The sequence below is a fragment of the Anomalospiza imberbis genome, chromosome 3 (genome assembly GCF_031753505.1).
Source record: "Anomalospiza imberbis isolate Cuckoo-Finch-1a 21T00152 chromosome 3, ASM3175350v1, whole genome shotgun sequence".
Lineage (NCBI taxonomy): Eukaryota > Metazoa > Chordata > Aves > Passeriformes > Viduidae > Anomalospiza > Anomalospiza imberbis.
The window spans coordinates 58,107,164-58,123,157 of record NC_089683.1 but is presented as its reverse complement, the minus strand read 5'-3'; the positions used below and the strand labels follow the sequence as shown (position 1 = coordinate 58,123,157).

The following is a 15,994-nucleotide window of genomic DNA, read 5'->3' as shown; positions in this document are numbered from 1 at the left end:
CATACCCTACCCGTGCCTATCACAGGTCCCAATCACATCAATGTTTCACCAAAAAAGGGCAGGAAAAGAAAAATCACCTATTCTCCTTGCTTTGACCTTGTGGGAGTTTGACTCAGTACCTAATCAGTGCTTTGGATGAACAAACTGCTTTAAAGGGGGCCTGAGGAGAGCAAGAGCCAAATCTGTGCTTGAGAACAAAGGTTTATCAGCAGGATCCTCTGCTGCAAGGTTGCAGAAAGAGTCTCTTCAATGTGGTTCCTTTTGGATCTGCAGTGTGCAAGGCAGCAGCAGGACAGCCTAGGTCTAAGATGAAGAACACAAGTGATACTGTCAGCATGCACAGCCATGAGTGAGGAAGCACACCTGTGTTCAGAACAGGCCACATTGCCAAGGACAGCGCTGCTGCAGGTGAAGTGGCAAAGTGCAAACTGCAGTAACTGAGATCACCAGGATGAGTCAGCAGGAAGGAGATCAGCTCTAAAATCTGCCCAGCACAGCTTGTGCCTTAGCAAACCATTCCGTCCTTCACACCAAGAGAAAAGTGGGGTTTTCTTAGTGCTCTGGTCTGCACTTCCCTCTGGCAGGCTCTAAGAAAATGGAAAACAATTCCTGAAGAGAAGGTCTGCAGAAAACCTGTCATTTTCCCCTGAGAAATTTGCCTAGCACTGACTCTCCTAGCACAGATCTCTCCGATACCAGTTTAGGAACCATGTCATCTAAAGCAATGGAGGAGTACAAGCATGCCAAGACACTGCCCTATATATCAGAAAGAAACCTTGGAGATTAAATGGTCATTAATTCCCTCAGAAATGACTTACTTTCACATAATAACAGATCACAGTATTCTAGAGTGGCCTACTGAAACATCTACACTGTGCCTGATGCTTGGTGCTGCAGGTAGAGTTTAAGAAAGTAAGTCAGCATCTTTGCCCCAGAAATCTGGGAAAATCAGAGAAGATTAAATGAGTTCAAGCTCAGGAGGAGGAGATGCTGGAGGCAATCTCCTCATACCATAAGTCAGAAGAGCCTTCACAGTACAACCAACCTGATAAGACAAGGATTCTCAGACGCTACATCCAGTGAGGAGTGGGCTAAGTGATCCTGTCTGCCAGCAGGACACAGACAACAACCCTTTTCAAGGCAGGAGGAGCACAGAATGACCAAGATAAAGCAAATCAGAGATTTATGACTTCAGATTCATCCAACATGAGAGAGACTGACAATTACCAGAAAAGACTGACAGAAAGAAGATGTTACAAACCACATGCTGGTAGAGTATGAGGGAAGGCAAACTATCTCTCCAAATTCAATAATGATTTATTGTTAAATACATCTCTGTCTACCATTCAAATAGGCTGACTGCTCTACAAGCAACTGAATGTGATGTGACACAAGCAAATGAACTGTGATATCACTCAGACACTGAGGTGTGACAGCTCTCTGAGCAACCTCATGAGGCATGTTATCAGGATAGTGAGAAGGAATTGGAAAGTAAACAGTGAGAAAGCTTCATAAGTACTTGAGTATGAAGCACGCTCATCTTGGCAGCACCAATACTGCTCGTAAGCCAAACCCAAGTTTCTGCTATTAACTTGGTTTCAGTTTAAAACAATAACTGGAAAGCTCTGTGCATACTGAAGTGATAAAGATTACTGACGTGCAAATACGTAGTTCTTCATCTCACCTATTTTCAAAATTATTTACAAAGAAGGAACTATCATTTTTCCCCCATATCAGACATCAAGGACACAAAGCACTATGTTACTTTATACTGAAGCACCACAGATCAGTGGCAGCAGCAGAAAGCAAGCTGCTCTGTCTTTGCCTTTCTGAAACGTGTTGGGACCTCAGCTATGGATCTGGACTCATTTGGGTAGGCAATGCAAATACAGAAAAAGAAACAAAGACAAAAAGAAAGTCCCCAAACAACACATTGATTCTGGTATGTAGAAATCACAATTAAACTGCAGCAGACAGTGCATCTAATCTTAGGGGACATACATGAGGGTAAACGTTTTCTAAATACTTTAACAAACCAGAGTTTACAGGAGGTTAGGGATGAAAACTGGCCTGTGTTTACAGATAACTTTGCATAACACAAGGGGAAGCATGGGAGAAAGTAAAAGCACCAGAGCCTATGCACTAAATCTAGGAGCTAGAGACTCTTATGTGGGCTAATTAAATGCCAGAAGCCAACCTTGAAGCCTACACCCAGATGACAATGCTGGAAGATGTCAGCCATGACCATGAAAAGAAACTGGCTGTTACACTGTCCCCGATACTGCTCCTTATGACAACCCAAACAGCCATGTTCCTCCCAAGGTTTTCTCTCCAATGGCTGTAAACAAATGAGCAGGTGATTCAATCACTGTACCCATGACATACTTTTTATCTCTGCTCTGTACTTTCAGTGAAAGGAAGCATGCATCTTATCAGCAGAAAACAGTAGCTGAATGATACTAATGCTTGGAGTGTGATCCTGAAACAGCTGAATGGATATGAAGGTCCAAATATTTAAATGTTAACATTCATTAAGTTAGGATTTAAAACAGCTGGGCAGGGCTCACATGCAAGTTTCTACAGAATTTATGCTTACAGGAAGAGGCTTGGCACCACTTGCAGTGTGAAACTCAGAGCAGGCAAGCAAGACTTAAAGGATTCAAAGTTAATTAGCACTGCTTCAGTTTAAAGTTTACATGGGAAACTCCTGCCAACCCAATTTATACCTTTTCACTACACTTGAACACATGCCGCCTCCACTAGCATAATCATCATGGTCCCATAGAATATTGGGAAGCAGAACTAATGGAGCTCATGTTGAGGAAGGAAGAAAAGAATCAAGTTAAATAAATGAAGTCACTCTTACAGATAAATTTTCAAAGTGTCACCTTGCTTTGTATTTTCACAGCAATGCTCTCCATTGTGATTAGTGAAAACACAGGTAGTGACCACTCCCACATGCAGGTACTTCAGTAGGCACCCCAGTGAAGAGATGACAGTGGGTTTAAGAGTTTGTAACATGGCTTAGACAACTGTTTCTTTCAGGCCTCCTTGCTATGTGTAAGTAGTTTTTCCCTCTATTTCCTTCTCCAGTCCTCCTTGACTAGGCCCCTTTCTTTTCCTGTATTTGTAATCAAGTTCATGGTTAAGCCTATTTCAGGCCAAGTTCATATGAACTCAACTTTTGGTGAATCAGGCTAGACTAACCTATTTGATACAACAACCATAACTAAAAAAACAATAAATTTATATCCTTAACATTATTTGAGAAACTTTAAACACTAAGAGATAGTTTGTCACACATTTTTTTTAAATTAATGAATACTAACAGGCTATACTGATACTTTTATACTTTTAGTTATTATTCAATCTGTTCAGATTCATCTCTTGTATTCTTAGCCATGTATATAAAAGACTTACTTTTGTAAGTAAGTAAAAGTACTTACTGTAAGTACTAAAAGTACTTACAGTTGTAACTGTTGCCACTGCATTAAGATTGACTTTACTCTTCATTCCCTTTACTCCTGTTCCCAGGCCAGTTTTGTGGTTTCACCACTCAATGTGGTGTGTGAGGCTTTTCTAAAGTGGAGGGGAAATCTAGGCTCCACATCCTTTGCATTCTAAGTTTACAAGAATAACACTTTCTTCCACTTTTTCTTCCTCATTGACAGTCCTACTAGCTACAACTTTTTTATGTGCAGTGACAGTAATGCAGACTCTCAGAATTAACCATTCCAGCAACAGTTCTGCAAGCCTTTTGGTCACTCCAGACTTTGCTGAGGGCTGCAAAAATTCTTTTCCACCACCTCCCCCTCACAATTCTACAGAAGCAGAATGTCATTTAGAGAAAGTAGTGGTAAGACATCCTCATTGTCCCCACCAGAAAAAATTCCAGCTTATTATAAGAGGATCACCATCTCTCCAAATGTCTTCAGTAGATAGTACATTATTAGCTTGCATTTTTTCATATTTTGTTGTTCTATCTTCTACTCCATATTCTAGCTAAGTATCTGTTCACTATATTTGGCAATTAAGAAATTTATGGCAAAGTAACTTAAAGCCATAATTAGTTTAACATGTCAATAAAACGTTTCTTTCACACAGCAACCTTCCTTCTCAACACGACTGAATGCAAAAGAGAATGCACATCAGATTGATTCCTTTGTTCTAATTTATAACTGCCACAGCTTTATACCTATCTAATCTGAGAAACACTTCTAAATGGAGCCTGCAAATGGCTCCCTTCATCAGCTTGGATGTTCCCATTATTTCCTCAGGACATCTGACCCTATGGAGATGTGGTACATGACAGGGCCACACTGCCACCCAGAAATGTGGTCCCTCTTCTTCATAACCCCATGCCCCCAAGACCAAGAGCTGCAGCTCTGGCTTGGCCAGTAGAAACTTAGTGATGCCCAGCAATTACTGGAATGGCAACCAAGCATGAAGAAAACAAGAAAATATATAAAAATCAACAGTTGACTGAGTCTTTGGCATACTTTAACAACTATGCTAAGTATCTGTTAAAATATCGTTATTTTGGAATTCTTAAAAAATTAAGAGATAAAATAAAAAAGCTCTATCCATTCTGTAGCATCCGTCCCTAAGAATTGCTCTGGTTTAGGACTGGTCTTTTTTAGTAACAATTTTAGAGACAACACCTCTGTACAGAAACTTTTTTTCAATAGCAGTATCTCAGGCTAATCTGTGGATCCACCCTTCAAAATTACAAACAGCAGATTTTATAACTGTGTTCTTGATTTCTCCATTTTTGGGTTGATCTCAAAAGTACTGACCAGAGCCTAAAAGTTGTATGGATGATGCTACTACAAAGTAAGATAAAATGACAGAAGCCAATGTCAAATTACAGTTCTGTTAGTGTTCTCTGGTTAGAGAAACAGACCAGCTTTGCACTACTGAGTTTGCATTCAAAGACAATAAAGTACTACTTCAAGTAAATGCCTGTGTCAATTGCTACAGCCCTATCTGGTTAGCAGGGCTTTAAAAAGCCTTTCCTCAATGGGAGCCAAGAAATCACAAGTATATGAAAGGCAGAGGACAACAGGTATGCAACAACCCAATCCAAATAAATGCACACAAGGAGGCTTTCAAACATGCATACTGCTCCAAGTGACTTCACAAAAATACTATCACCCATGCCACATGAAAGACTGTCAGTGAAAGGTTCAAAAACCAACCTACACAAATAACATTAGGAAAAGTACCCAAACTCACTACTTGCCACTTATTAGAAAAGTAAGCAGGTATTTTCACTTCCCTTCTAGGGAACAACAAATGTTTAAAATAAAATAACAAAACAACTACAAAAAATCCCAAAACACAACCCCATAAAAAACCTGCCTAGACAAAAATACCCCACTTCCACACAGGAAGGTACCAAGTGTTCAGTTAGTTAGCTCCAAACCCTTTCTACCTTTTTCCTTGGCCTCACAATCAAACACTTTAGTCTCAAAGTATGCCTCTAGACAGTTAATTTGTAGTCTCACATCCTGCCCAAGGAAGAAGAACACATTAGCAGATGTCCTGAAATAATGAGAACTGCCAACAAACTAGGTTCACTACTTGAAGATTTCCACTTAAGAATCAAGTCAATGCTGTCTTTGCAAGATATTATCAAGTAAGACTATAAATTACAAACTGATTTGGCTACACACCTATTTTTTTCCTCTTTTTTTTTTTTTTTTTTTGAAAATCAAAAGCAAAACAGCAAGAAAAATGACACCTTAACACCTAGTGTTAGAATCACAGCATGCCTTTGCAGAGATGCACTAAGTTGTGTGGTCACAGGTCGACGTTGTTTGCTTAGGGCTCTCTAGATCTGTAAGGAACAGCCAGCATTCCTGTAAATGAACACATTTAAAACTGAACCTTTAATCAGAGTGTTCTGCACTATTTCTAGTTTGCCAATGGAGAACACAGAGCAGAAGTAGAGTCCAAGTTTAATAGCTAAACATCTGCATGGACCCGAGAACAATACCAATATTCATTAAGAGGCCAATCTCAAACTGCCTTCTCATATTTTCGAGACAAGCACTCTATTAATACATTTCCTAACCTTAGCATAACTCTTATGTTTTCATCCCAAAGCACCCACACACACATTGGTGAAGAGTTCCCAAAATTATGGCAACTACGCATCCTACACACACCGGGGGAAAAAAAAAAAAACCTAAAAATAAATCTCAAGGAAGCTGTATAAGCTGTATATTGTGCCTTGCCAACCACAGTGAATTGAACAGCCAGGAGTTGCTACAGCCAGATTTAGCTTCACACAAGCTAACAGGATTCCTTTATAAATTTAGCTAGAGGCACGGGCAACAAACGCTTGTGGAAATTTGAACCACAACTCTCCAGCAGCAAAGACTGCTCCCTCCAAGAATGAAACAGTAGCAAAGGATGACTATCAGTAGGCTTTTATTACACAGCTTTCAAAACACCTATAAGTCATCAGGTTCTCTAGGCAGAGTTATTAAACTGCTGAAGTGCCAGTGAACATTAAAAGAAAAAAGCAAGGCCACAGCTTTCTGCATCTGCCAATTAATAATCAAAGGAGGAAAAAAGCTAACTACAGAGAGACCGTATTGGAAACCAGCTGAACGTTCGTCTAACTTTGTTTCAGGTCCTTTTCCCTCATACTTGGAGCAGTGTGGCTTGTGAAGAAAGAAGGAAACGAGTCCCACAGGTCTGTCAGTGCTAACTGAAGGATGAGATCTGAAGGGCTGCTCCTTCAGCAAGAGGGACTGGGACACACGACTCGCAAAGCAGGGAAAAGATGAGTGCAGGATATGGGGAAATGCATGCGGGGTCCTATAGGGCAGCTCTGCCCCATTGCCTCTCCACAGAATCAAAGCTCTACTGAACAATACATCAATCATATTTTTAAACCTCTTTAGGCCATACCCAACAAAATCCCATTAACTTTAAAACATTAGAAAAAAAATAGAGGATGGGTCTGGGGTGTTTGTTAAAGCATCCCCACAAAACCTGAGGCCCTATGAAATTTTATCATATTTTAAAAGAAGCACCTTCTCCCTCGCCGAAGAAACTCGATGAAGCCGCCAGGCTCGCTCGGGCTGAGCCGGTGCAGCTCGGCCAGGCTACCCCGGGCTCCGGCGGAGCACAAAGCGCCGCGGCAGCCGCGGTGGGAGCCCAGCGCACGGTGCCCGCGGCGGGCAGCGCGCACAAAGGCAGCGCTCACGGAACGCCCGCTCCGCTGCGGAGCCCCCGGCGCCGATTCGGGGGCTGCGGGACACCGGCTACCTCCCCGTCCGCCCCGAGCCCAGCCGGTCCGGGAGCCGCCGCCCCCTCCCCGGCGCGCCCACCGAACAAAGCCCGCGGCAGCGCTCACCGGCAGCCTCTCGCCGTCTTCTGCCCTCGCCCACCGCTCCTCCTCCCGCTAAAAAGCCAGGCGCAGGGTGCGGGCCGGAGGGTGGGAGGTCACCCCGCTCCGCAGCCCATTCAGCGGCGCCGGCCGGGTGTCCCCCTCGCAGCGCCCGTGGCCGCGCCCCGGCTCACTCCGTGCCTCGAGCTCCGGGCAGCGGCTTAATCTCCAAACTTCCTCCTCCTCCTCCCGGCTGGGCAGAGGAGTCTGTGAAACTCCCCTCCTCCATGCAGCTCCCGCAGCCCAGCCGCTGCCTCAGCCCCTCCCCGGGGAGGCCTGGCCCGGCTCTGGACTGGTGCTTGCTCTGCTCTCCTTCCCCTCCCTACTCCGCCGCCCCCCAGCTCCCGAGGCTGGGAAAGGGGGGGGAAAGAGATTAACCACTCGGATTTGTCTCTGGAACGGAGCCACAGAGAGCAGTCGGATTACAGCCCCGGGAAGAAGAAGGGAGGAAAAGGGAATGGGGGATAAAAAAAAAAAAAAAGAAAAAAAAAAAATCCGCTACTGTTTTCCCCTAGGAAAAAGCGCCGGGCTCTCCTGCCCTCCCCCGTGTGTCAGGTCACAGCCTGTCTCGCCCGGCTGCGAGCCACATCCCCGCCTCGCCGAACTGCCCACCGGCTCCTCTCCGCCACCACAGGCCTGACATTCAACTCACAAGTCTGAGAGAGCTTCTGTAAATGAGTTGCCAAATTGCCAAAATGTGAAGGGGGCAAGTCCACCACGAAACACAGATCCGTAAAAAGCAAATTCCAACAGGTTGTAGATAGAGTACACCTGCCTCGTGGCAGGCTGATGGGTCATCTTCTTTGGAAAGGTGAGTTTAAGGTTACACAACATTAAAAAGACACACACAAAAGAGAAAAAAACCTGCCTGAAATAAAGCCTGAATTCTTCATACATGTTCAGTGCTCCTTATTCCTCTGAGCCCTAACAAAACCCTTGGTTTCCTGCAAAACCTCATTCCGTGTTTCACGTTTAGTAAAGCTGTACTGCTTTTGTTCCATAACAGTTTTTCCCTCTACTCATGGTAATGTACAGCATGTGGAATGCAAGGAAAATTGGGAGGTTAGAACAGCTCATACTTTTCAGATGTCAAAACAAGTAATTACAGCAGTAATTCAAAAAAGCAGTAAGTTTCAGTGTTTGCCCTCATCTTACCTGTTCTCACTGGAATCATAAAAAAACCAAACCAACCCCCCCCCCCCCAAAAAAAAACATTAAAACACCTTGGTCAGGGTCTGCTTCTCTATCATTGATTCAGAAGCCCAGAGCTCTTTCCCTACATACACACTGAATATTCTTCAGACCGGTGCTGAATTTAAAAAGATTACCCCATTTATTAATTAATTTTGGTCATATTTCAAAACAAAAGTTTGTGTTTTATAAGTGGGACTGTATTACCTTTTTAAGAAAAGAATATCTCAAATGTTTTAATGACAGCTGTTCTTGCACATAACATTTATTGACATTGCAGAATTACAGCATAGTTATCATAGAATCACACAATATTCTGAGTTGGAAGGGACTCTCGAGGATCATCAAGTCCAAGTCCTGATCCTGCAGAGCACAGCCCCAGGAATCCCACCCTGTGCCTGAGAGTGTTATCCAAATGAACTCCTTGAACTCTATCAGGCTGGTGCTGTGACCACTTCCCTGGGGAGTCTGTTCCAGTGCCCAGCCACCTCTGGGTGAAGAACCTTATCACCAAGGAGTAAATCTCATTCCACTCCTATTTCCTTGGGAGCCATCACTGTCCTACCAGGCAGGAAAGGCAGATCACAGAAGGCTGGACTCCACAGTTAATACTCTGGAGTGGTATTCTACAAAGTTGCTTGTTGGGGGACAAGTGGGAAAAGGGCAATTTCAGATGAGATTTAGTAGCTCCACTAAAATCAGCCCACTGGTTGTGATCTCTTGCACTACATAGCTACTCCATATCTGAATTCAGCATCCAGCTGAGTACACATCCTTGCCTCAGTAAACTACACTCTGGCCTTGTGCTGGGAACAAAAAGTTAGCCTTCATTTGCTAGTCAATAGAAAGAAAAAAGGAAAAAAAAAGAAAAAAGAAAAAAAAAAAGAAAAAAGCAGTAAAACTTCTCTGATGAAACTGCTGGGAGAGAAGCATTTGTAACTCTTTCCCATCTGGGGAATCAGGAAATGTTTTTCCTTTATGAATAGATCTTTAAAAGATAGTAATAAAACAAACTACTGCTTGATGCATTTAACTTGGTCCAAATTAAAACAAATGAAAATGCACATACATCCCCAAATGGGAAATACAGCAAAAGCCCCAAACCACAGACTATTCCAAGTTCCTTTAAGAAACTGTACAGTCTCTCCAAATATGTTTTAAAGGCCTTGCATGATCTGTTCCATATGGAGTTTGTTTTTCCTCAGTGCTGTGACTAACAGGAAAAATCTTCAAGAGGAGAAGTCTCTTCCTCTCTCTTCATCCTTCTACCTCTGTTTCCCCAAAGGATTGGTCATGAGTCTGTCTGGTTTCTGTTTGCTTGTGCTAAAAATAACAGTGGACTGACAAAATACACTGAGTTTTTAGGCAATTGACTGATAATGCAGGATTATTGTTGCAGAAAGAGCGAGAGAGGTTTAAAGGCCAAGCTTTACAACACTGTAACACAAAACAGTGTATCTGAAGAACCACCCATTTGTGGAGGAATTAGATACATGGACAAATTGTGGGAACTCCTGTCTTTGAAGGTAATTCACGTGACTATTGGTAAAAGGGCACAAGTGACAAGGAAGCTGCAGGCAGGTGACCCTTTCTCCTGAGTTTTGCCTGTGCACCAGAAGGTCACTGGCAGAGATGGGAGCACCAGTTGTTGTCAGTCATCCTCAGCAGCACTCCTGTGCACAGGCAAGAAGCAAGTCTTTGTTCCTTCAGCTACACCTTTTTTGACGCACATCTTTTTCTGCTCACTCTCACAGCATCTCTCATACTCTCACACTGCAGGATCCCTGCCTTCCCCCCTACATAAGTTGGGATCCAGCTCCATCTGCCAGCTCTTCTCCTCTATCCCTCCTACTGCGCTTGCAGTCAGAAACTTGCACCGCTAATGAGTTGGTGTCTTTCACAATGGTGGCCAAGACTTCCCTTCATGTACTACTTCAAAGTGATTTGCTTACTGTGTTGGGTATCTATAACCTAAAATTATTTTCCTTTTAGGTCTGCTTATATCAGTTGGTCTGTCAATAAGTTTGTACATATGTTCTCAAACATCACAGCGTTTCTTTACGTCACCAGCTCTGAACTGCACCAGTCATTGTGTTAATGTTTTCCTCATTCTGGATGTGACTCAGCAGAACTATAACCAATGCCTTTAAATGTACAGAAATTACTGTCACTTCAGTTTTGCTGACTGATTATGAATTTCAGCATTCACTTAAGGAGAAGCATAAGTTTATCTGTTCTGAGTTAGAATCCGGGGGGAAAAAAAGCCTGTCTGTACAATAACAGAAAAATGCTACTTGTAAAGACACCCCACACACCACACTTAAAAGAAAAAGACATATCCCAGAATTTGGTTTGGTGAGGGGGAGGTTCTGTAGAAGAAAACTGCTGCGTCCATGCCATGCACAAGGGTGTAAAGTAGGGAAAACAGATATAATGTTAACCTGGGCACTCCCCAGTCAGCAATAATAATAAGAAAAAAAATAATAATAATAATATGCAATGTTCTCCTTGCCTTGTGTCCAAATTAATTATTCCACCCACAATACAATTTAATTGGCAGGCACAGGTACACTCATTTGCTTTGCAAAGCAATATTATTAAATGTAGGGGGGTTTTAGAGCTGTGCTCCTGTTTCCTAGAACACACTCTTTCATGTACTGTAATGCCAAGGAGTACACAACCATTCCAGTAATTATATGTTCCAGTAAAATCATTCATATCAAATAAAATGCTATCATGCCTACTTTATGCCTGTATCCTGCAGGTATTCAATTACCTCCAAGTTGATGAGATACCTGTGTGAAAAAAAATTGGAAGCATATTTAAGTCTTTACAGCAGCAGCTGCTAAAACATTTAATCACAAAGTTCAAAATATCTTACTCCCAATCTTACTGTAAAGTTTAAGTGGAAATACTTTAAATACAAAATGACTTTGCATGCCACTTGCCTTGGGAAACAAATAGTATGTATAAAGAATGGGAGTAAGAGGATAAAGTTTAGTAGTTACAAGTATGAAGACTGTCAATATGAGAAAAGAGCAAAATATTGTACAGAAGGAAATTATTGAATTTAATCTTTCTAGGGAGAGGGTTTGACTCCTTTGTCTGGGAAAATTTCCATGCAGAAATAAATATCTTTGAGATGATTTGCTTTTCCACATAGCAGCACTGCTTGGATCTTCCACAAATGCAACTGTATTTCATAAAAAAAAGTATGGAGAACAGCTGCAGTTTTCATGAAATAGTCTTCTGGTAAATTCAAAAGCTAGTGCAATTATGTTGTCAGCTCAGGTCTCAAATTCCTTACAAGTCTTGGGTCTTAAGCACAACCTCCACCATGATGCTTTTTTTATTGTGTTAAATAATAGCTGTATACATTTCCCATCTGTTCTTCTCCAGAAAGTTTTTCCTCTGTATTATTCCTGAAAACATTTGCATCTACACCCTTGCAAACAAAAACCATGTTTCAGTCTTACAAGGGTTCATCTTCTTCCCAATTAAATTTTCTTTAGAGTATTTTAGGTTATAAGGCTGGAATTGAGCTGTTAATTTCAAACTTTGGCCTTCAGCCGACTTGTTCTAGAAGTGCCCACTAGTTTCATGCTCCTCATAACAGAGCTACCAGTTAAGGATGACCCATTGCAACCCCTCCAGGATGGAAGATGCTTACCCCATTTTCTCTGGACAGGACAGTAAAAAGCTCAAAATAAAACTGGAGCAGGATCCCAGCCACTTCCTCTTCTCTGTTTAGTTGCTTGCACAGCAAACAGCCTTACTGGGCACACAGGTGCTTGTTTCTCAAAATTCAGCTGTCTCTTTTTGGCTTAAATTAATTACTCACAAAAAGAGTATTAAGATGTCACAAGGAGGCCTTCATCTTTTGTGTTTTATTTAGGGGCTGCAAGATCATGGTCTTTAAAAGGGTTTTTTCTTGCTGCATGCTTTGTGGTGAGTCTACATGTACAAAAAAGCAGGATCAAGTCCAAGGTCTTCAGAGCACAACAAGGAGTATATTAGACTTGCTTTAAGCAGTAACTAAGAGTTACTTTTCAACACTGCTAATACAGGTGCTCAGATGGCAGATGAACTCATCTGATTACAGGATTCCAACCTCAAGGAAACTCCTTCAAATATAAGAAACCACTGGTTTCTTCTGACTCATCTAGGTTATTAAAAAATACTTTTACTACTTACATGGAAATCTTGTGGTTCCCTGCTTTCAGCTGTAGCTTTTAAAGCACAATGCTCCACAATAATTAGACTAATTGTTTTAAACTACCTTCTGAGTAATAAGTAATAAACATGCTTTTTTTTTTTTTTCTTAGGCAATAAACTAAATTCAGCCCCTAACTTCTTCAAGATCACCATCCAATCCCTGGAGTATTTTTCTCAAGGACAAATAGCCCTGGATTCTTCCTTGCATTTATTCTGGTTTGCTGTTCATCAGAGAGTGAGGACCCCAGAGCAGGAAGAATGCAAGGGCAGTTCTCTGGGCATGCATCAGAGGGGATCCCAAGGGGCAAAGATCCAAGAAGGAGCTAAGAGGACTGTAATCTCCTTTGCCGTATCGCTGTCTAATGCAACTCGCAGTTCAAATCACCTATCAGATAACTGTTTGGCCACTGTTCAGCCATCCCAATCCTCATCAAAGCCACATCCCGTGCTGACCTAACATACTACCACAGCAAAACATTTTCCTCTCTCTTAGTAAATTCTACGAGTGGCAAAAGCCAACCAGACCATGGGCAGTGGGCATAATTAATCACAACCCTCAGGAAGTTTGAGTAACACTCAAAAATTCACTCTCAGCCACTGGAGACTCGTCAACGGAAGGTGATATTTCAGATCCTATCAGGACAGAACAAAAATGTAACAAACTCGCTGTGGTTTCATTCTGCACCTATCTACATGAGTGCAGACAGGGCAGTGGAAAGGGAAGTCTAAAGCTTTATCAGGACTTGCAACAACGAAGGTTATAAACCTCCAAATGGGAACTTGCATTAAGCTCGGTCAGTGCCTGTCCAGAAGGAGGATGCAAGCCCTAAAATGAAGATCTGTCATTGACAAAAAGACAGAGAACCTCTTACAGTTTTTACACATCCTGCTACCTACAGTAGGGATAGATGTTTTCGATTTTTAATGGTTGTATATAGCAGTAGAAAAATACAAAATACTTTAAACAGAAGCAAGATAAAATATGGTACCTCAACCTTAGACAAAGGAGATTAAGAGCAGAAGATACCCCATGAACTAATGAAATAGGAAAGAAAAACAGAAGAAAATTAAAAAGAAAAGTAAAAAAGGAAACCCAAAAATCCTAAGGTGTTATGGTCAGTGTTGTTAGTTCCTGATACTTAATACAGAAGTCTAGTACAGGAGAACAACCCCAAATTAAAATCAGAAACAATATCATTTAGAAAAGGCAATGTGTTGCAGCATTTTGTAAATACTTGTTTATACAACATGACATGGCCTAGGCTTATTAGTTATTCTATCTCTGTTCACAAAGCAATTCCCTATATAAATGTATAAAATTTGAATGTTAATGTAACCAAAACAGTTCCGAATTATTCTGACACATGACTGAATGTCAATTATCACTGTTTTGAAAAAAATTCCACCAGTCAATCAGCCAGCACACTGTATTATTATTACAGATGCAAGAGTTACCAAATAAAGTCACATCAAAATTGGAGTGTTTGGAAATAGCAGATCAGAGAATCCCAGAATTTTCAGAGCATCCCAGAGACAATAGTGCCCAACTTTCGCTGAATACCGTTACTACCTCACTCTGCTATCTCAAGATATGACAGATAAAATCACTTTCATAGTGTCTTTCTCACAGCTGATGTAAGACAGAGAGAAAAGTCTGTTCTGTTTCCTCAAGCTTTCAACTTTGTTGTACATCTGTGCCAGGACAGTGTCCCACTACATCACTTTGAACAAAAAAGCCAACAAACACTTAAGTCTGTTAACTGCCTGTAAATCTGAGCAGCTGTGTTGTGAGTCATTTCAGGACTGGCTAATAATTGAATAAACAACTATAATTGTGCTCCATGAAACTCCCATGTTTCCTTTCAGTCTTGGCTTCTCTCATGAAAGCTGTACAAGTTAGGGTGCAACCACAAAAACTCAGTCAGCTAGGACGATGTTTACCTCATACCTCTAGTCTACCAACCATCATGAAAAACACATCCTGCTTCTGAGAACGTAACAGTAATCATTTCCAAATATTCCAGATCCAATGATGAGAAGCTTTCTTACAGAGTGATGTTTTTGAGGACCCTCAGATAAAACTGCCATTTATTACTTATACTGCAATAATCCTCATAAAGCACAGTGACCAATGAACTGAATGCACTGTTTGTGACAAAGAAGGAAAAGGTCTCTATAACAGGGAATTTACAATCTAAGTGATGTTGAGAGTGTACTGAACCTTTGAGTAAATGTAGCTTAAATTTCAGCTGGAAAGGAGGTATCTTTTTCTAGATCAGTGGCCTTTAACATGTGCTCTACTACTAGGAGACCTGGAAAGATAACTGAGAAAAGAAAGTTTGGTTCAGTGGACTTAGATTCGCTTTACAGGGGTCCACAAATTTGAAACAGATTGAAAATACCAATCTTCCTAAAGATTTGCATACTATACCATGGAATTGCATTCTTGCTCAATTATTTGATGGGATCATATCCACACTACTGGCTAAACAAGAGAAGCAGTCACTCTGGGAACTTATGAGAGACAGTGAAAGGCAGCAATATTTCTAAGCCGCAGACTTCTGTTGCCTTCCAGCCAAGTCTCCAGACTCATCTGTGCATGCTGAACATTTAGCAGCAGCATCTGGGAGAAAGCTAAGAGAGAAGAGCCTAGGAGTCAGAGGAAGTCACCTTAGTTTTGCAAAGTGTTGGAAGGAGTAAAAACAAGCTCTAGGGTCTGTAAAAATCTATAGATTTTACTAGTATGTAAAGTAATTCCTATTAAACCTCATGAGGTTTATGCAAAATGTTTGTAATATGAAGATTCCCTATTGGTGAGCAGATAGCTTCGCTGCTGTGATTAATTCAGCCTATGATGGCTTTGCCAAGGCTATAAACAAAGTTTCAGGCTGTTTTATTGACAAGGATACTGCTGGAAAAACCTCTGACACCCTCCAGCTTTGTATTTCTTTTCAACTACAAGACACCGCTATAGCTTGCACAATATCAAGGCATAAAATAAGCAAGAAGCACTTGTGTCTGAAGCCTAAATTTGCTTTGGTAGTTAGTAACTATCTGTTTTGCCATTCCTGGAAGAATTTCTTCAATAAGAGCCTATGTTAATAAGGCTAAGAGATATCCTGGTAGAGCAAGAAGTCCAGAAGTGCAGAGTCAATCTGGGGCAAAACAGAGAAGCAAAAAGAAAGA

The 15,994-nt window shown here is 41.5% G+C and overlaps 1 protein-coding gene across 1 annotated transcript in view; it reads right to left on the bottom strand.

The window, feature by feature from the left end:
• Positions 1-7,606, bottom strand: part of PLEKHG1 (pleckstrin homology and RhoGEF domain containing G1) — a 126,415-nt gene extending 118,809 nt beyond the window's left edge. The window contains exon 1 of the mRNA XM_068184588.1: positions 7,370-7,606. The gene's annotated coding sequence lies outside the window, so the exon portion shown is untranslated. The remainder of the gene's footprint in view (positions 1-7,369) is intronic.
• Positions 7,607-15,994: the final 8,388 nt, after the last annotated feature.